At 42.8% G+C, this 20,350-nt stretch overlaps 1 protein-coding gene and 1 pseudogene across 2 annotated transcripts in view; one reads left to right on the top strand and one right to left on the bottom strand.

Annotated features, from left to right (window-relative positions):
* ZFX (zinc finger protein X-linked) overlaps nucleotides 1-11,997 on the bottom strand; it is a 66,591-nt gene extending 54,594 nt beyond the window's left edge. Inside the window, exon 1 of one of the 2 annotated variants that reach the window (XM_053579900.1) lies at nucleotides 11,505-11,997. The gene's annotated coding sequence lies outside the window, so the exon portion shown is untranslated. Of the gene's footprint in view, nucleotides 1-10,967; nucleotides 11,075-11,504 lie in introns of those variants that run through there. The other variant, XM_053579899.1, reaches the window with a different exon arrangement.
* Nucleotides 11,998-15,592: 3,595 nt separating this feature from the next.
* Nucleotides 15,593-16,585, top strand: LOC128578328 (protein RER1-like; annotated as a pseudogene).
* The last annotated feature ends 3,765 nt before the right edge of the window (nucleotides 16,586-20,350 follow it).

Genomic DNA, 20,350 nt, shown 5'->3' with positions numbered 1-20,350 from the left:
AACAAACATGAACAAGCACACCGAAATTAAAAATAAAAATAAAAAAATTAAAAAAAAAATCAAAAACCAAAACTCTATTCACTAAAGACACCAAGTACAGATGGATTGTAACTTGCAAGAAACAGGTAATCTCTATTAAATAGAAACTGTTTTTAAAGAGAGGGAATACTCCTCCAATCTACTTATGAGGTTAACACAACCTTGTTACCAAAACAAGGATTGCATGAAAAAAGAAAAGTATATGACAATAACAAAAGGATGCAAATTATCTTAGGAATCCAAAGTTAGTTTAAAATAGAAAATCCATTAATGTACTTCATCACACCAATAAGTGCAGCAAATGCTTTAGAAAAACTCAACTCCTATTCATAGAAAAAAGAAACTCTAAAGTGATAGCTGGAAGAGAGAACTTAAACCAAAAAAATAATAGCTATGGGCGGCGCCTGTGGCTCAACGGAGTAGGGCACCAGCCTCATATGCCGGAGATGGCAGGTTCAAACCCAGCCTTGGCCAAAAACTAAAAAAAAAAAAAATAGCTGTACCTCCCTCACAAAAAGCCCACTACAATATCACACTTAATGACAAAAATTAGAAGCAGGGGCAGTACCTGTGGCTCAGTGAGTAGGGCGCCAGCCCCATATACCGAGGGTAGCGGGTTCAAACCTGGCCCCGGCCAAACTGCAACAAAAAAATAGCCAGGCATTGTGGCGGACGCTGAGGCAAGAGAATCAATTGCCTTAAGCCCAAGAGCTGGAGGTTGCTGTGAGCTGTGACGCCCATAGTACTCTACTAAGGGCGACAAAGTGAGATTGTCTCTAAAAAAATTAATTAATTAATTAGAAGCATACTATTGAAGTACCTCGACAAGGATGCCCATTGTCCATGCTTCTATTCAACAGTTTACTAGAGACAAAAGTGATGCAGTAAAGATCAGAACAAGAAATAAGAAGCAAAAAGGAATGGAAAAGAATAAAATTGCATTATTCACAGACATGGTAACTATAGAAAATACAAAATAATTATAAATTGATATACTCCCACATTTCATTGACTCTAAAGATACCAACAGTTGTAAGATACACCCTTATTTTACACAAAACTGTCAATTATACTGATATTGTATTTTGTCATTATCTAGGATTTTCATTTTAGACTTACCAAAACAATTCTTTCAGACTTATTTTTATGTTATTTTGTGAATACACAAAGAAAAACAGAAGCAAAAGAAATCAGTAGGGTATTCCTAAAACTTCACATTCAGGGTTCTATTATAGATGGCTTTTCTACTCAAAGCTGTTAAATTGTTCCTAATAATATTGCCCTCTACCAACATACGTATTGGTGATGCAGTTTTTTTTTTAGGCAGAGTCTCACTTTGTCACCCTCAATGCGGTGCCATATCATCAGAGCTCACAGCAACCTCAAACTCTTAGGCTCAAGTGATTCTCTTGCCTCAGCCTCCCAAGTAACTGAGAGAGTATTCCCTCTCTTTACAGGCACCTGCCACAACACGCAGCTATTTTTAGAGACGAGGTCTTGCTCTGGCTCACGCTGGTCTCAAACCTGTGAGCTCAGGCAATCCACCTGCCTTAGCTTCCCAGAGTGCTAGGATTACAGGCGGGAGCCACCATGCCTGCCAATGCAGCATTTCTTAAAATGCTTCCATTATTATCTATTACACTTTGTTTCAAAGGCAGACATCCACTATGCAATTTCTTCTGCCTGCAGTTTGGTATGAAAGAACAATGAACAATACACATACTCATTTAGTATATGTGCTGCCGAAGCGAGCACAATACACATACTCATTTAAAGTGACGACAAAAGGAAGCTCCCTGACCAAGTTTGTGTGAGTACAGGTAAGGATAACCATATCATGACCGCCACCTGGACAAGAGTGATTGTAGGACACCATCAATTAAAGATCAATTATAGGCTTGGCGCCTGTGGCTCAAGTGGCTAAGGCGCCAGCCACATACACCTGAGCCGGCAGGTTCAAATCCAGCCCGGGCCTGCCAAACAACGATGACAACTGCAATCAAAAAATAGCCAGGTGTTGTTGGCGGGCGCCTGTAGTCCCAGCTACTTGGGAGGCTGAGGCAAGATAATCACTTAAGCCCAGGAGCTGGAAATTGCTGTGAGCTGTGATGCTACAGCACTCTACCCAGGGTGACAGCTTGAGGCTCTGTCTCAAAAAAACAAACAAACAAAAAAATGTAGAATCCACGGGAGCCTTGAACTTGTCTTCCTGCAATTATATAATCCATCCTGTATTTGCTGCTGCTGCGAGGCCATTAGATTCTCATAAGCAGCAGGCAATCAAGATCCCTCGAGTACAGTTTACAGTTGGGTTCATGCTCCTAGCAGAACCTAATGCTGCCGCTGATATGACAGGAGGCAAAGCTCAGGCAGTGATGCCAGTGATTGGAAGTATCTGTAAATACAGATAAAGCTTCACCACCACTCACCTCCTGCTATGCAGCCCAGTTCCTAACAGGCCACAGACCAATCCACAGCCTGGGGGTTGAGGATCGATCACAGATATAATCCATCCATATAACAAGAACACGTACCCCCCTAATATTTAAAGAAAAAAAAATTTTTTAATCTATTTATAATAACAAAAATTACATGGTACCCAGCAAAAAAAAAAATAATAAAATTTGTACAAGAGCTTTATGAAAAGCAGTTGTACATAACTAGATTCAAATCCCACCTCTACTGCTTAGCAAATGTCTGTATGAATCTATGTATTTATCCCATAAATTTGATGCAAATCAATAAAAATCTAAGTTTTCACAGAAATTAACAAACTGATCCTAAATAAGCAAAAAGAGGAAAATAGTTAAAACAATGCTGAAGAAAAATATATATTAAAAAAGCTGTCATTATTAAATCAATGATAATAGAGAGATAGGCAAACAGACCAATGAATCCAGAAAAGAGAAACTGAAACCAGATATGTTTATGTGGGAATATGATATACCTCAGGAGTTACATTATGAATTACAGCAGGAAGTCTGAACTATTTGATAAATTCATATGAAAAAGATAAAATTAGATCACATGTTAGACAAAAAAAGACTCCAGATGAATTAATAACCTAAGCACAGTATAATTATGACCTTGGGGTAAGAGAAGAACTTCTTGAAGATACCAGAAAACACAAACCATAAATGAAAAAAAAAAAAAAAAACCTAGAACACTGGCTACTGTCACATTAAAAAGGCCTACATTAAAAAACTTTCCATAGACAAAGCTAAAAGAGAAGCCACAGCCTAGGAAGAGATAGTTTTAGTATATATAATCACAAATTATTAGTATCCAGAATATAAAAACATCCATAAACCAACAAGAAAAAGGCAATGATCCAACAAAAAAATGGACCACAAAGATACACACAAGCAATTCACAGAAAACTCAAATAGCAAATACATGAGGGGAAAATGTCAACCTCACTAATAATCTAAGAAATGCAAAATGAAAATAGCAATGAGAGGCTCGGCGCCTGTGGCTCAAGCGGCTAAGGAGCCAGCCACATACACCTGAGCTGGAGGGTTCGAATCCAGCCCAGGCCTGCCAAACAACAATGGCAGCTGCAACCAAAAAATAGCCAGGCGTTGTGGCGGGCGCCTATAGTCCCAGCTACTTGGGAGGCGGAGGCAGGAGACTCCAACTCCAGGAGTCGGAAGTTGCTGTGAGCTGTGATGCTACAGCACTCTACCCAGAGTGACAGCTTGAGGCTCTGTCTCAAAAAAAAAATAAATAAGGGTGGCGCCTGTGGCTCAGTGAGTAGGGCGCCAGCCCCATATGCCGAGGGTGGAGGGTTCAAACCCAGCCCCAGCCAGACTGCAACAAAAAAATAGCTGGGCGTTGTGGCGGGCGCCTGTGGTCCCAGCTGCTTGGGAGGCTGAGGCAGGAGAATTGCGTAAGCCCAAGTTAGAGGTTGCTGTGAGCCGTGTGATGCCACGGCACTCTACCCGAGGGCGGTACAGTGAGACTCTGTCTCTACAAAAAAAATAAAATAAAAATAAAAATAAATAAATAAAATAAAAAGAAAATAGCAATGAGATACCATTTATACCCAACAGTTTAGAAATTATAAAATCTAATCTCTTGGCAGTGATCTAGAGAAACAGACCCATACATAGCTGGTGGGATGGTCAAACAGCACAATTTGGCACTTTGGCAATTACCAATAAAGCTGACAATGCACAGACTTCAATAAAGCAATTCTACTACAATTCCAAGAGAGAACGTGTGTAAGGAAGGATGTTCACAGCAGCACTGTTTGAAATTGCAGAAAACTGCGAACAGCCTACTCGTCCCTCCATAAGAATAAATAAGCCAAAGTATATTTATACATTGAAATACAAGTAAAATGAATAAACTTGATCAGTAGTTTTCAAACTTCTTGGTCTCAGGACTCCTGTGCACTCTTATAAATTAAAGACCACAGACAATTTTTATGGAGGTCCTATCTGTAGATATTTACCATATTAGAAATTAAAACTGAGACATTAAAAAACATCAATTCATAAAAACCAAACCCACTGGATATAAATATAAATATTTATTTTAAAATGATTGTTTTTCTAAACAAAAAATTAGGGAGAAGAGTGGCACTGTTTTACATTTTTAAACATCTCTTTAATGGCTGGTCTAGTAGAGGACAGCTGGATTCCCATAACTGTCTCCACATTGGAACTACTACAACATGTGTCACGTGGCCTGTGTATAGTGCTCACATAGTATACAGAAGAATAAGGGTGACAAGGGAAAATAATAATATTATGAAAACAGTTTTGACCTCATGGACCCTCTGAAAGAATCTTATGGATCACCAAAAATCCCTCAAGTACACTTTGAAAACCACTGAACTAGATAAACATATCAGTATAGATAAATTTCAAAAATACATTAAGTGAAAATAATATATAAAATTGACACACACAGTTATGATATTGTTTATGTGAAGTTAAAACACACAAAACAATGATATTGTTTTGGTACAAAAAGGACAGGGATTACTTCTGGCGAAGAAAAAAACAGGAATGAGATAGAGGGATCACCCTTTAACTGGATCTGAGACTATTTCTTTAAGCCACAACAACAAAAAAGATATGAAGCAAATAACGTAACAAAACATTAAGATCTGTTGAATCTGAGTGATATTTGCTTTCCAGTAATTTTGAAATTTTTCCTAATTTAAAACTTCTTAGATATATATTTTTAAAAGCCTAATAATGGCTGTACACTTCAAGGCCACAGTTTCCCTAAACTATATTTCCCTTTGAATAAAACAGAGTTGTAAGATACCAGGTTTTTATAAAATGCTGTCTGGGAAAATAATTTGACAGGAATAAGAAAAGGTGTGCCATATTCCAATGAGATAAGGGGGGAAGTAACTTAGCTCCTGGTCTGGGCCTGGTACCCTAGTAAGGTAAGTGTGCCTCCATACCTGCATATATATTCCTTGGTCAAAGAACACACTGATTGGTAGCTGGGCGTTGTGGCAGGCGCCTGTAGTCCCAGCTACTCGGGAGGCTGAGGCAAGAGAATCGCCTAAGCCCAGGAGCTGGAGGTTGCTGTGAGCTGTGTGACACCACGGCACTCTACCAAGGGCAAAAAAAGTGTCCAAAAAAAAAAAAAAACGAACACACTGATTGGATGTTTAATTGTGAATAGCTAAAACCTATTCAACTATATCAAATGCTCTATACTCAGTAACTAAAATAATCGCTTTTGGTTTTCTGAGGGTTTTTTGTTATTGTTGTTGTAGTTTGTTTTTAGTAGGCCTGGGCTGGGTTCGAACCCACCAGCCCCAGTGCATGTGGCCGGTGCCCTACCCACTGAGCTACGGGCGCCACCCAAAATAATTGCTTTTGGAGATAATGGACCATGTACCAGGTACCGCTCAGGGACAAAGATAAATGAGAATTTATCTCTATATTCACAGTTTAAAAGACAAAAATATAAACAATTGCTAAAATTGTTAAAATCCAATTGCTTAAATGCTAAATTAAAGATGTTCACATTGGACAGAAAAGAATGAGCCTCTAAAGATGATCGCACCATTAACATAAAGGAAGAAGCAAGAGTTGTTTTAGAGGCTCTGGTAAAATAAAATACAATAAATCAATAAGTATTAGTGGACATCTACAATGTACCAGATAAATCTGGTTTCAAAATCTTGAGATAGTTAAGTAAGATATCTGGGTGGATATGATCAGTAAGCAGTTGGAAATGCTAGATAAGAAACTAGAAGAGAGGGTGGACGTTAGGGGAGGGGAGAAGTTAGGGGAGAAGATTCCAGAGAAAAAAGAAGAGACTAACCTTGAGGGAAATCTCACCATAGTGCAGTGTTTTTCAACTTTATCTCATCGCACACTTGAACCTATAGTTAAACTTATGAGGCACACTTACGTTATGTTGATCAAAAAAAGAACATACTTACTGTGCTTTGAACTTCTTTGGTAAATAATTTAATTCATGATCTTTAAAAATTTTCATGGCACACCAGTTAAAAAATCACTGCCAAGGAGGACAGAGAAGATAGTTTCTAAAACCCAGAACACTTTTTTTATACAACACACCCATTAACATGCTGTGCAAGCTTCCCCAACCAGTGAAATACTGAACTTAGGAATAAGTGGAGTGGAAATAAAATTAATAGTGCAAGAAAAGGTTTTGTAAGATGAGCAAACCTAGAAATATTTATAAGGTGAGGGTAATGATGCAAAAGAGGGATGGCGTGGCTGCCAGAGATCCGTAAGGAAGCAGGCCAGAGCAAGGAGCGGAACAGTGGGGCTTTAAGGAGGGTGATCCTTCTTGCAGCAAAAAAGTAGGAAGGCCTAGATGAGGACAGAGGAAAGGCATGAATCCAAAGGAGGGAAACTCAGCTGTTAAAATCAGACCGTCAACTACCCCTCTCAGTGAAGTAAAATATTCACTGAGGATAACAGATTTCAAGGACCAATTGAGAAGTTTAACAGTGACAAAGTTTGGAGCTGTCAGTGTGCATACAAATAATACAAAGAGGATCACTAGTGACAATACCAGTCTAAATGGGGTCATAGAATAAGCATTTACAAAAAGTAAGGTGGAAAACACACTTTTAAAGCATTTGCAAGCATATTTTTTGAAAAAGGAAATTTGCATCTCTCTGGAAAAAAATACACATAAAAACTAACCCCTTTTTTACACGACATTTAGGTTGCATATCAAGGTCTACCCTTTAAGACAAAACAATTTTATATTTAACCATTTCTAGTGGCAACTAAACTATACACATTATCGGTCTTAATTATAAAACTTGAGTCTAATTTAATCTTAATCTTGAAGATTCAATGCTGCTATACTGTGCAGCAATACAACTCTACTTTCTTAGAAAGGCACAGAAAAAGGTCTCTTTCCCAACTGTCAAGATATAAAAGCAACTGGTTCTTCTAAGTTTATATTTACCCTTAACATCTCAACAACCACAATCCACCTTAGCAACCCGCTTTCTAGCCAGCCTCATGCAATACATGGTTTCTCAAATTTTTCTAAACCACCATCCTTTATAACAAACACAAAGCTTTCATTCTCTCCAGTCCTTTCATGAGGCATTGCCGTGCTCACCTACTGCAGTCTAAAAAAATGGAAAAACTGAAAGCGAATACCTATGCTACCTAAAGGCTTATATAATAAAATTCTAGGAAAGATATTTCCCACATGCACATCTAGATTAGTCAAATATTAATCAAAACTGGAAGGGTAGGCTTAGCTGACACCCTCAGTTACCTTCCCAAACCCAACATTATAGCTATTTTCACCAGGGAGAAGAACAAGGATTGCAAAAGGCCATCTGAAGGCCACTGTCTTTTTTTTTCTTTCTTTTTCTCTTCTTTTATTTTTTGAGACAGAGCCTCAAGCTGTCACCGTGGCATCACGGCTCACAGCAACCTCCAACTCCTAGGCTTAAGCGATTCTCTTGCCTCAGCCTCCCAAGTAGCCACAACGCCCAGCTATTTTTTGGTTGTAGTTGTTATTGTTCTTTGGCAGGCCCGGGCTGGATTCGAACCCGCCAGCTCTGGTGTATGTGGCTGGCCCTTAGCTGCTTAGCTACAGGCACTGAGCCATAAAGGCCACTATCTTTTTAACAATCACTATTCTAACCTACTTTTCAAAACAGACTTCTTACCATGGTAAATACTGATGGCTTCATTTCTCATTTTCTTTAAGTAATCCACAGCACCAGTCCTTTAATTTTCAACCATGGTAAATTAAACATTAGAAACCTCTTTCTATTTGTTTACTGTAGAAATTATAATAACCTTGAGCAAAAGGTTACTTGGGATGAGGAATTAGAATAGAAAAAGGGAGCAGTTATCTTGCAGCAATGAACAGTTCAAAACGTAGGAAAATATGTTTAACTTCTGGGCATTCTTTTAATCGTTCTGATAGTAAAAACATTGATCAACTTAATAATCATTTCTCAACTTTGGAACTTTTCCTAGTCCAGTGAAACTGTTAAGTGACTATAAAAAACACCTCAGATGTGTCATCACTCCACTAGGTGAAGGCACCCTAGCTGCCTCCCCGACTCCAATATTAAGCCTCTCCACGGGCAAACAAGCTCTTCTGCAATTTACCTTTTCTAGTCTGAATTCCCACTACTCCTCTACCTAAACCATCCACTTCTACCAATCTATAAATACTTGTTTTCTAAAGAAACTTCACCCTTGGGCGGCGCCTGTGGCTCAGTGAGTAGGGCGCCGGCCCCATATGCCGAGGGTGGCGGGTTCAAACCCAGCCCCAGCCAAACTGCAACAAAAAAATAGCCAGGCATTGTGGCGGGCGCCTGTAGTCCCAGGTGCTCGGGAGGCTGAGGCAAGAGAATCGCTGAAGCCCAAGAGCTAGAGGTTGCTGTGAGCCGTGTGACGCCACGGCACTCTACCCAAGGGCAGTACAGTGAGACTCTGTCTCTACAAAAAAAAAAAAAAAAAGAAACTTCACCCTTGAAATGTCCTCCTCGCCCTACACCTAACAAAGTCCTACCTATCCTTCAGTAACCTTCTAAAAATGCCACCTACTTCAGGGATCCTTTCCTGATGCTCCAAATGGAAATCTTGCCCTCCTCTGAAAACCGTCATTTATTGTACCTTTCCCGCTGCACTTAGTTCATTTCACCTTGTCCCATCTACCTCTAAACGATGAACTTTTTACAGCACCACCTGCATTACAAAAACTTTTAAATAAATCTTCCTTAGCACCTACCACTGTGCATCGCTAACACTTGGTTCCCATTTACCAGGAAAGTTGTATAGTGCGCAATAGAAAAGTACTTTGGGGATGGCACTCCACCTCAAAACTTCACAAACTGGCCGAGTGTGGTGGCTCCCGCCTGTAATCCCAACACTCTGGGAGGCCGAGGCGGGTAGATCGCGAGAGCTGAGGGTTCGAGACCAGCCTGAGCAAAAGCAAGACATCCTTCACCCCTGGCTCTTAAAAAAAAAAAAAAGATAGCTGGGCGTTGTAGCGGGGGCCTGTAGTCCCAAGCTACTTGGGAGGCTAAGGCAAGAGGATCGATCACTTGAGCCAAGAGTTTGAGGTTGATGTGAACTATGAGGCCATGGCACTCTACCAGGGCAAAAAAGTGAGACTCTTATCTAAAAAAAAGAAAAAGAAAAAGAAACCTTCACAAATGACAAACTCTACAGACAAATGCACAATAAATATGCACGTTACGTTGTCCTCCAATAAGAAAATAAAAACCATTCTGCCCTTTTCTTATTTCTCAAAAGAAGTAAATGCCACTAACAGATCACTAATAGCCTAGTTTTCCAAGAAAAATATACAAAAATGAAAACAAATGACTCCTTCGTAATTGTATTCCTCCACTTTTATGTTGTGCAATTTGCGCTTTTTTCCCTATTGGACAAAAGAGTGGTGAGAACTTTCCCATCAATGTTTATTTTTAGTTCTTCATTCAGATGCTAGAGGAGGCAAAGACTGCTGGAAAACAACCGCACCGAGGGGCACCCTAAGCCACGTAAAATTTTACTTAAGCAAAAATAAAACTTCCTGGGGTCCCATTTGCATTGGTGATCCCAGATCCCCGGACTTCCACCCGCCGCGACGGCCCCCCAGGAGACTACAAACGCACCGGGAAGGCTCGGAGGCGCCAAGGAGCTAGATGGCCCCCGCGCCCGGGCGGCGGCGGTGGTGGCCGCCTGCGGCAGCTCAGCTGAAATGCAGCGGAAATAGCAGCCAGTCACGGGGCCGCGGGAGACAAGGCAGGAAGGTGGCGCTGCCGCCGAGCGCCTGGAGCCCGAGCGCGCATCATGGCGGCAAGGGCAATGGCCGCTGTGGGGAGCGAGCACGCCCCTCCGCGCGCACACGCGACCGCGCCGGGCCTCCGGGACCCGTCACCGGCGCCGCTGCCGCCGCCACCCACTCTCCCACCCCCTCTCACGGGCTGTAGCGGAATTTTCTCTCCAGACACCGCCTTCAAGATGGCGGCCCCCCTCCCGTCAACCCCCTCAATCGTCCCCTGCAGCAGGCGCCGAGCCGCCGCCATCTTGTCCCCCGTCCCTCCCCCCCCCTCGCTGATATTTACATAGCGAAAATCGGCCCAGCCGGCCTGCGGCCTTCACCTCACGCCTGCAGCCTTCGCCTCATCGCCAGGCCTTGCCCCAGCGCGGTGCCCCGAGTCGGCCGTGGTGCAGACCCGGGGCCCCTCGGCCGCCGCCGGGCGACCCTCCCCCAACCCCCGCCCGCTTACGGAGCGCGCCTCCGCCGCCGCTCGGGGCAGCCGGGCTCCTCCCCGGGCCTAACTGCGGCCTCCTCGGGGCCTGCTCGGCGCCGCGCGCCACGCCGCCCGGCCTAGCGCGGGAGGGCGCCTTGCGGGCCGCCGACCAGGCCGAGACCAGGCCGCTGCGCGCGCACTAGGCCCCGCGGCCGCGGCGACACCCGAAACTCACCGGACAAGCGTGCGGGCGGTCGGCGACGGTGGCGGGTGCTGCAGGCCGGCCTTTCTCTGGAGCACTGGGCCGGGCTCCGGCTGGTGGGGCGGGCGGAGGGAGGGAGGAGGGGCCGAACTCGGAGCTGACAAAAAGCGGCCCAGCTCCCCGGCACGGGCCCGCCGTCAGCACGTCACGTCACCGCCCGGGAGAGAGACCCAGGAAAATGCGGAAGGGTAGATGGGCCCCCTCCTCTGCCCGGTGGGTCCCCCTGGAACCCTTGTGGGCGCCGCTCACGCCCCGCAACCGAGGAGCCCAGTGGCCTCGCTGCGGCGGGGTCTCCGGCGGCCGGAGTCTCCGTGACAGCGCCCCCCTTCTTTCCACCTCCTCCGCGCTCCCGCCCGCCGCCGCCACACACGCACCGTTGCCGCCGCCTTGGCCGTAAAACCCGCGCGGGGCCGCGGTCCCCCGACCCCGCGGAGAGGCAGGCGGCCGAGTTATCCCCCACCATCTCCCGAAGGCCGCGGCCGCCCCCCGAGGGCCTCCCCGGAGACCTACCGCCTCTCCGCGCCGGTCTTGGCCGAGGCGCCTGCTCGAGTTGTTTGCAGGCCCTCAGACCCCCGCCCGCAGTAAATGTGTTTTCTCCATCCCCGTAGCCGGGGAGGAAGATAAATTTAGCAACCCCCGCGGTCTCCAGCCTTTGCTTAAAAAAAAAAAAAAAAAATCTTTGAAATAAAATGAAAATGGGCTTGCCAGTCTAAATAGGTGTGCGGGCAAGAAGAGGGGGGAGAAGAGTTATCCATAGAGCAACTACCAAGCTGTTTTAATTTTTAAAACAAACCAGAGAGCCAAACTGATTTTATTAGTTGGCGGGGAGGAGGGGGTTACACTTGGAAACTGCTCTCGCACATTGCAATCAACAGGAATTTTTAGTGTATACGTCCTGTATACCTGTGTATCAGACCTTGGGAACCTATGAGATGTAAGTCTTGTGTAATTCATAAATAATGAATTTACCACATTCTTTAATAGCAGAATTGGGTATGGGTTTTTTTTAGACTGCGTAAGCCGTTTAAAATTTAAAAAGACTTGATTAAACAGCACTTATCAACTTCAAAAATGTGTATTTTGCATTTTCCTTATTTGAAATTGTTATGCTTTTTCCATACTGAACTTGGAACCCAGACCATGTTTAAAAGTTACTAGGAAAAAATTAAATAGTGTAGTCTTCACGTTAATCCAGAATCTGACATGCTATACTGCTGCAACATAGCACTAAATGTTACGGTTTATTTAAACGTTAAACAACAAAAAAATTAGAAAGCAGATAATATATTGGTGTGAAATCTCTGTAAATACAAAGACCATGTATTTCAGTTGCCTGTCATAACTCTTTAAAACTCTCAGAGTGCAATTTTTCCCTTCCCTCAGACATCTTAAAATCGTAAAATGGCTCTGGAAAAGGAAAAACGAAGGTAGAGTAAGAAGAAATCTCAGAAAACGTACTGGTTGGTAATTTTCCTGTCAGGGCTTTAGCTTCGATTTTTTTTTTAAGCAATTAAATTTCCTTTAATAAATAAATGACAACATGTCTTCATTGTTTATAGAAAATTCTAGCAGGTCATGATATAGACTATTCACAGAAAGGTAAATAAAACTAAGTAATACTGTATCAAGCCAAAAAAATGAGAAATTGCTTGTGTACCCAAATTAATATTTCAAAAAAATTGATAACCAGCGTCTAAGTACTTACCAAGGGTCTCGGTTTAATGCTATGGTATGTCAAGAATGGGAACTCACGTCGTCCAGGCAACTGTAAGCAGCATGTTCAGAACACAAAAACCTAATGTCAGCATTCTTATTAGTTCTTCCATAATTACCATCAAGTACTTGTAAGTCCACCAGTGTAAAGCAGTTAAGAAAAAAGTGTCCAAAGAGCATAAAGGAAAAAGATGTTTTCTCAATCAAGTAGTTTAGGTATTGATAGTTTCAAAGAGCCCCTTGTTTTTATACATAAAGGGACTATTAACTTTGTTGGGAAACAAGAAAAGGATAGCCTAGTTCTATTAATTACATGAGATAAACTCATATTAAAGTCCAACAAAGATTATTCTATAGATGACTATACAGATAAGGTCAACTATATTTTTTTGAGTTACAAAAAAAGGAAAAGTAATTTGTTGTTCAAATCCATTTATGGAAGGCTGTAAAGAGCAATATTAAACTGTTACAAGAACAATGATAATCATTTTACTAGAATAGGAAGTGTGAACAGCAGAGATGAGAAATTGTTTGATGTTCTAATAAAGTATAAAATGTAGTTTATGAAAGTACTCACAATAGGACCTCGAGGACAGCTAAGATTGTAAGCATTTGGAAATCAAGCACTGGGTGATTAAGCACCAGGCATCTTGTATTTAAAGTACCTGCTACAGCCAATCCTGCCTTGATACTTTTGATCATTGTTTTAGTGTTAGGGACCTATAGTATTGTGGGCACAGGGAGTAACAAAGAGGTTGTGCTTGCCCTTGGGGAACTCAAATAAGGAGGCGGTGTATGGCAGAATAAAAACATTCGTAAGTGCTTTCATTTTCTCACTTAAATAAACACATAATAAAAGGAAATTTTATCTAGGGAGATTGAGAGCAGAACATTTCAAAAGCATATGCTATGAATACAAAATAGCTGGTTTCAAAGCAGTCAAAGGAATTTTGATTATGTACTAAAATTTATTTGTTCCTTCAGAGCCATTAATGTATATCAGATAGTTAAAAGCATCTACTCACGGTTTTGACAGTGTTTTAATAACTTAACTAAAAATCTCTGACATGTTTATAGGTCCTTAAAGCCAGAAACGATAGAAGGCCTTTCAATCATTTTTCTAGAGAGACATTAGTCAGAAAAGAAGCTGTTGGTTTTCACTCCACATCACTGACTGATAGGATTTCAAATAGGAAACAAATTATTGGCTTATGAGAAAATACAGACCTTCTTAAATAAAGTTGTGGTGTTTCATTATTTTATATCCCAAAGGTTAAAAAAAATTTCACCTTCCCCTAGAAAATCTCTAGTTTTATTTATTAAACTAAAGATGCCCTATGAAAATTAACCATTTATCTGGTACTTGATATTTACCTTATAGGTAACACAAGCAACTTGCATCTTCAGTCGAAATCTGGTTAACTGTATATAATTAATGCCAAGTAAGAATGTTTAGTCTGAGTCTTTACGCTGTACACCTTCCCCAAGGAAAATAATTTTAAAGTGAACAATCACTGAAAATTAGGTGATTTTTCAAGCACTATTTTTCATGAGTCATTAGTTGAATAAGACTTTGTTTAATTCCTGAAAATCACCAATAGCAAAATTCTACCTCATGAATTATAAATCACAGGACAGCAGGGTGGCGCCTGTGGCTCAAGGAGTAGGGTGCCGGTCCCATATGCTGGAGGTGGCGGGTTCAAACCCAGCCCCGGCCAAAAACCACAACAAAAAAAAAAAAAAAAAAAAAAATCACAGGACAGCAAACAAACTAGCTCCGCTAAAGAGAAAAAAATTTTACACACGTAAGAGGCCTAGAAACAATGAGCAGTAACAAATGAGCACCCTTTGTGCCCATTGTGCCCAGATTGGGAGGGACCTCTATAGTTTTCTACGAAAGGAACCTTGGAGATAGGACTGATTTCTGGGCTAGAGCAGGAGTACAAGATGAGCCAGGAACATCTACTTACCACAGAAGGCAAAAAAAGAAAGTGTCATAGCTAACAAGAGCATGTCAAAGGACTCAGGAGCCAGTTTAAAGAAGCTCAGGTTGGCTAAAGTTGAGAAAATTTAAATGTCAAAACAATAATAATTGCCATGAATTGAAACGCAATGGATATGTTCATGAACTTATAAGACTTAAAATAAGCATCTACCCTGAACGCACCGGTCTCCTCTGATCTCAGAAGCTAAGCAGGGTCCGGCCTGGTTAGTACTTGGATGGGAGACCACCTGGGAATACGGGGTGCTGTAGGCTAAAAAAATAATGATAATAAAAATAAAAAATACATAAAAGCAACTAGTAGCGATGGCTGCACAACTTTAAAAATGTACTAGAAACTAATGGATTGTATGTACACTTTAAAAGGGTAAAATTGATGGTGTGAGAATTCTACCTCAATTTTTTAAAATTACAGTGTCTGGAGAATGCTGGGGAGCCAACTCATTATTTTGAAAACTAATAAAGGTAAAGATGAAGCACTTATCCCGTTAAGAACTGTTCCTCAGGGTGGAGCACAGTGGCTTGCTCCTGTAATCCTAACAACATTCTGGGAGGCCCAGGCAGGCGGATTGCTTGAGCTCAGGCGTTCAAGACCAGCCTGAGCAAAAGCCAGATCCGTCTCTACTAAAACTAGAAAAACTAGACGGCGGGCGGGGACGAGCCGAGGGTCGGTCAGGAGATGGTCGTCTCCGCGGCTAGCAGAGCACAGGCTGAGCCCAGGGACTGGGCAGGGGACCGCGAGAGGGCTGCAGTCCTGCTCACCCTGGCCACTTCCTATCCTCTTCCCCTCCCTGCAGGGGCATCTGGGGGGAAGTAAGACTGTCTTTTAGTCCTGGAAGGGCTTTATTATTAGTTGCGTTTACGTTTCACTTCATGTTACAGAATGTCCAAAGAGGACAGTGTTGGAGATTGTGTCCATGGAAAACCCTCAGTGGTGTACAGATTTTTCACAAAGCTTGGACAGATTTATCAGTCTTAGGCAGACAAGTCTACACCATACAAAACCATGAGATGGGTGGTGACTATGGGTCTGAGTTTTGTCTACAACATGATTAGAGTTTAGGTGTTGCAGGGTTGGTACATTGTAACTTATGCCTCGGAATCGACCATCTAAATCTTTTCCTAGCTTTTCTTTTTTCTTTTTTGTTCTTTCTTTCTTTCTTTTTTTTTTTTTGAGACAGAGCCTCAAGCTGTCGCCCTGGGTAGAGTGCTGTAGCATCACAGCTCACAGCAACCTCCAACTCCTGGGCTCAAGCGATTCTCCTGCCTCCGCCTCCCAAGTAGGTGGGACTACAGGCGCCTGCCACAACGCCCGGCTATTTTTTGGTTGCAGCCGGCATTGTTGTTTGGTGGGCCGGACTGGATTCGAACAGGCCAGCTCAGGTGTATGTGGCTGGCGCCTTAGCCACTTGAGCCACAGGCGGCCAAGCCTTTTCCTAGCTTTTCTTTCTCCCAAAGTGGATTCTTCCTTAATGGAAGACTCAGATGATGGTCCATCATTACCAACCCAACAGAATGCGGAATTTCGTCCCTTTATTAAAAGGCTTCTGGAGTTTAAATTTTGGCACACGGCTACCAAGGGTATCCATCCTTGTAGCAATGTACCTTCTTTGACGCATTCAATGTCCTGGTGTTCTGACTGGTTCTGGTGATGTACTTCATCATGCTCTTCTGTATCATGATGCAGAGGCAGATAAAACACATGATTAAATACTGGTACATACCGTTCACACAAGGGAAGAGGCAGTACAGAGGGAAGGGGGACGTGGGCACGGCCTTTGCTAGTTAAAGCCGAACTGAATCTGTCATGCATTGGAAGAACGGTTTTGAGCCATTGTAACAATGTCTTTTCTCTTCAGGTAAAGTAGTTGATTAGGAGGGCATTGGATTTTTTTTTAAAAGGACCTTCAATTATTTGTAACTCAAATATTAGGTTCTTGGGGCAGTGCCTGTGGCTCAAAGGGGTAGGGCGTTGGCCCCATATGCTGGAGGTGGTGGGTTCAAACCCAGCCCTGGCCAAAACATGCAAAAAAATAAAAAATAAAAATAAAAAAACAAATATTAGGTTCTTGAAGAAACTGGCATTTAAACCAAATTGCATTGAAAAAAAAAAAAAATAGAAAAACTAACCAGGCCTTGTGGCAGGGGCCTGTAGTTCCACCTCCTCTGGAGCCTGAGGCAAGAGGATCTCTTGAGCTCAAGAGTTTGAGTTTTCTGTGAGCTAGGATGACACCACAGCACCTTATCAGGGCACAAGGTAAGACTCTGTCTCAAAAAACAATACAGGCTCAGTGCCTATGGCTCAAGCGGCTAAGGTGCCAGCCACATACACCTGAGCTGGCGGGTTCGAATCCAGCCTGCCTGCCAAACAACAAGGACGGCTGCAACCAAAAAATAGCCGGGCACTGTGGCGGGTGCCTGTAGTCCCAGCTACTTGGGAGGCTAAGGCAGGAGAACCGCTTGAGCCCAGGAGTTGGAGGTTTGAGGTTGCTGTGAGCTGTGATGCTATAGCACTCTACCCAGGGCGACAGCTTGAGGCTCTGTCTCAAAAAAAAAAAACAACAACTGTTTCTGAGACTAGTTGATGAAGGAAATGTTCTTTTTAATAGAAGTATTCCAACTAATATATATATAGAAGGCCTGATAAAATTAGAATATCACTGTTTTTACAACCCCTAATGAATTAATGGATCTTGGCAACAATCATCAATGGCTACTAAGCAGTGAAACACAGAAATATATGCCTCAGGATGGAAGCACGCAATCCTACTAGCCAAAAATATCAAATCTGAGCCCGATCAATCCTCTAGCTCTAACTTTCAAATTATAGGAAATACAGGGGACAGAGAAACATATTAATGAAACCACAGGTGATCAACAAAATCCACTTGCTCGGAAACTCTACAGGACAAATGAACTACTTTTCTCTACAAATAAATTATAAGGAAAAAATTAGGGGTGAAACCAGTAGATTAGAAGACTTAAAAGACATGTCAGGCTCGACGCCTGTGGCTCAAGCAGCTAATGCGCCAGCCACATACACCTGAGCTGGTCTGTTGGACTCCAGCCTGGGCCCACCAAACAACAATGACAGCTACAACCAAAAATAAATAAATAAATAAATAAAAAATAGCCGGGCGTTGTGGCAAGTGCCTGTAGTCCCAGCTACTTGGGAGGCTGAGGCAAGAGAATCGCTTAAGCCCAAGGGTTTGAGGTTGTTGTGAGCTGTGGTGCCACGGCACTCTACCAAGGGCTACAGTTTGAGACTCTGTCTCAAAAAAAAAAGACATGTCAATCAATCACAATGTATGAACATTTAAACAAACAACTATAAAAAAATTACACAAATGGAGAAATGTGAACACTTGGATTTTTGTTAATCCCAACTGGATATGTGCTCATATAAAAAAAAATACTGTTCATTCATTTAGGTGTAATGATGGTGTTGTGATTATTTCTAAAAATGAGTCCTTCTCAGCCAGGCACCGTGGCTCACGCTTATAATCCTAGCACTCTAGGAGGCTGAGGCTGCAGGATCCCTTGAACTTGGGAGTTTGAAACCAACCTGAGCAAGAGACCCCCGTCTCTAGTAAAAATAGAAAAATTAGCCAGGGTATTGTAGTCCCAGCTACTCTGAAGGCTGAGGCAGAAGGGTCACTTAAACCCAGGAGTTCAAGGTTGCTTGCTGTGAGCTAAGCTGAGAGTGGGGGATATAATCAAAACGAGATTGGCTGTGAGCAGACAATTATTAAAGCTGGATGATGAGCCTGTGGGGGGGGGGTTGTTGAATTGTTGAATTATTTTCTTTGTGTATATATTCAGAATGCTCCATAGCAAGTTTAAAAATCCATATATGTGGGTAGCACCTGTGGCTCAGTGGATAGGGCGTCAGCTCCATATACTGAGGGTAACAGGTTCAAACCAGGACCTGGTCAGCTAAAACAGAAGTGGCAACTGCAACAAAAATAGCCGGGCGTTGTGGCGGGCCCCTGTAGTCCCAGCAACTCAGGAGGCTGAGGCAAGAGAATTGCCCTAGCCCAAAGCTGGAGGTTGCTGTGAGCTGTGACGCCACAGCACTCTCCCGAGGGTCACAACGTGAGACTCTGTCTCAAAAAAAAAACCAAAAACATATATGTATATATGTATATATACAGAGAAAAAATTACCTTTGAATTTCAAAGACTCTTTGGAGTGAGGTAAGCATTACAGGTATTAGTGGCTTCCTTTTTCACTTTTCTGCAGATCATGTAACACACCACTTATCTCCAAAACAATTAGCATAATTAAGCAATGAAATAAATAAAACTAGGGCGGCGCCTGTGGCTCAAGGAGTAGGGCGCCGGTCCCATATGCCAGAGGTGGCGGGTTCAAACGCAGCCCCGGCCCCCCCAAAAAAAAAATAAAACTAGACCACATAGGGTTAAGAAAACAGCAATGGAAGCTCGGTGCTGGTAGCACAGTGGCTACCGCTCCAGCCACATACACTGACATTTGCAGGTTCGAACCTGGCCCCGAACCCAGGCCGGGTCAGCTAACCAACTATGAAAACTGCAACAAAAAATAGCCAGGCATTGTGGCGGGCACCTATAGTCCCAGCTACTTGGGAGGCTGAGGCAAGAGAATGGCTTGGGCCCAAGAGTTTGAGGTTGCTGTGAGCTGTGATGCCGTGGCACTCTACCAAGGATGACATAGTGACACTCTGTCTCAAAAAAAAAAAAAAAGAAAGAAAGAAAGAAAAAGAAAACAGCAATAGTTTTCAAATTTGCAAGGGACACCTTGGCAAAAATGCAGATTCCTGGGCCCCAACTCCTAGATACTCTGATCTGGTAGATGGGAGAGCTTATTTATTTATTTTTTTTTTTTGTAGAAATAGAGTCTCACTTTATGGCCCTCGGTAGAGTGCCATGGCATCACACAGCTCACAGAAACCTCCAACTCCTGGGCTTAAGCGATTCTCTTGCCTCAGCCTCCCGAGCAGCTAGGACTACAAGCACCCGCCACAACGCCCAGCTATTTTTTGGTTGCAGTTCAGCCGGGGCTGGGCTTGAACCCACCACCCTCGGTATATGGGGCCGGCGCCTTACTGACTGAGTCACAGGCGCCGCCCGTGAGAGTTTATTTTAATGTCACAACTTAAATGAGCTAAAGGATGTCCAGATAGCTGGTAAAACATTATTTCTAGGCATGCCTGTAAAGGTGTTTTTCAGAAGAGATTAGCATTTGAATTAGTAGAGTGAGAGAAGAAGATCCTTCACCCATGTGGTCTGGTCTCATCCAATCCACTGAGGGCCTGAAAGGAACAAGTTCCACAGGAAGTGAATTCTCTCTCTTCTTGAGCTGAGATTTCATTTTCTCTTGCTCTCACCCATTGGAGTTCCTGGTTTTCTGGCCTTCGGACTCGGATCAAATTACACCACTGGCTTTCCTTGTTCTCCAGCTTGCCTAAGGCAGATCTGCAATTTCTCAGTCTCTGTAATCACATGAGAACAATTCCCATAATAAATCTCTTATATATCTGTGTTTATCCTGTTGGCTGTGTTTCTCTCTCTGGAGAAGCCTGACTAATACAGTAGGTATGTGATAGGGCCAAGGAATCTGCAGCATAGCTAGAAGCCCAGCTGATACACAAACAAATGGTTCA

The sequence above is a fragment of the Nycticebus coucang genome, chromosome X (genome assembly GCF_027406575.1).
Source record: "Nycticebus coucang isolate mNycCou1 chromosome X, mNycCou1.pri, whole genome shotgun sequence".
In the NCBI taxonomy this organism is placed as follows: Eukaryota; Metazoa; Chordata; class Mammalia; order Primates; family Lorisidae; genus Nycticebus; species Nycticebus coucang.
Note: the sequence above shows the minus strand (reverse complement) of the source record. Positions and strands in the feature narration are given on the sequence as shown.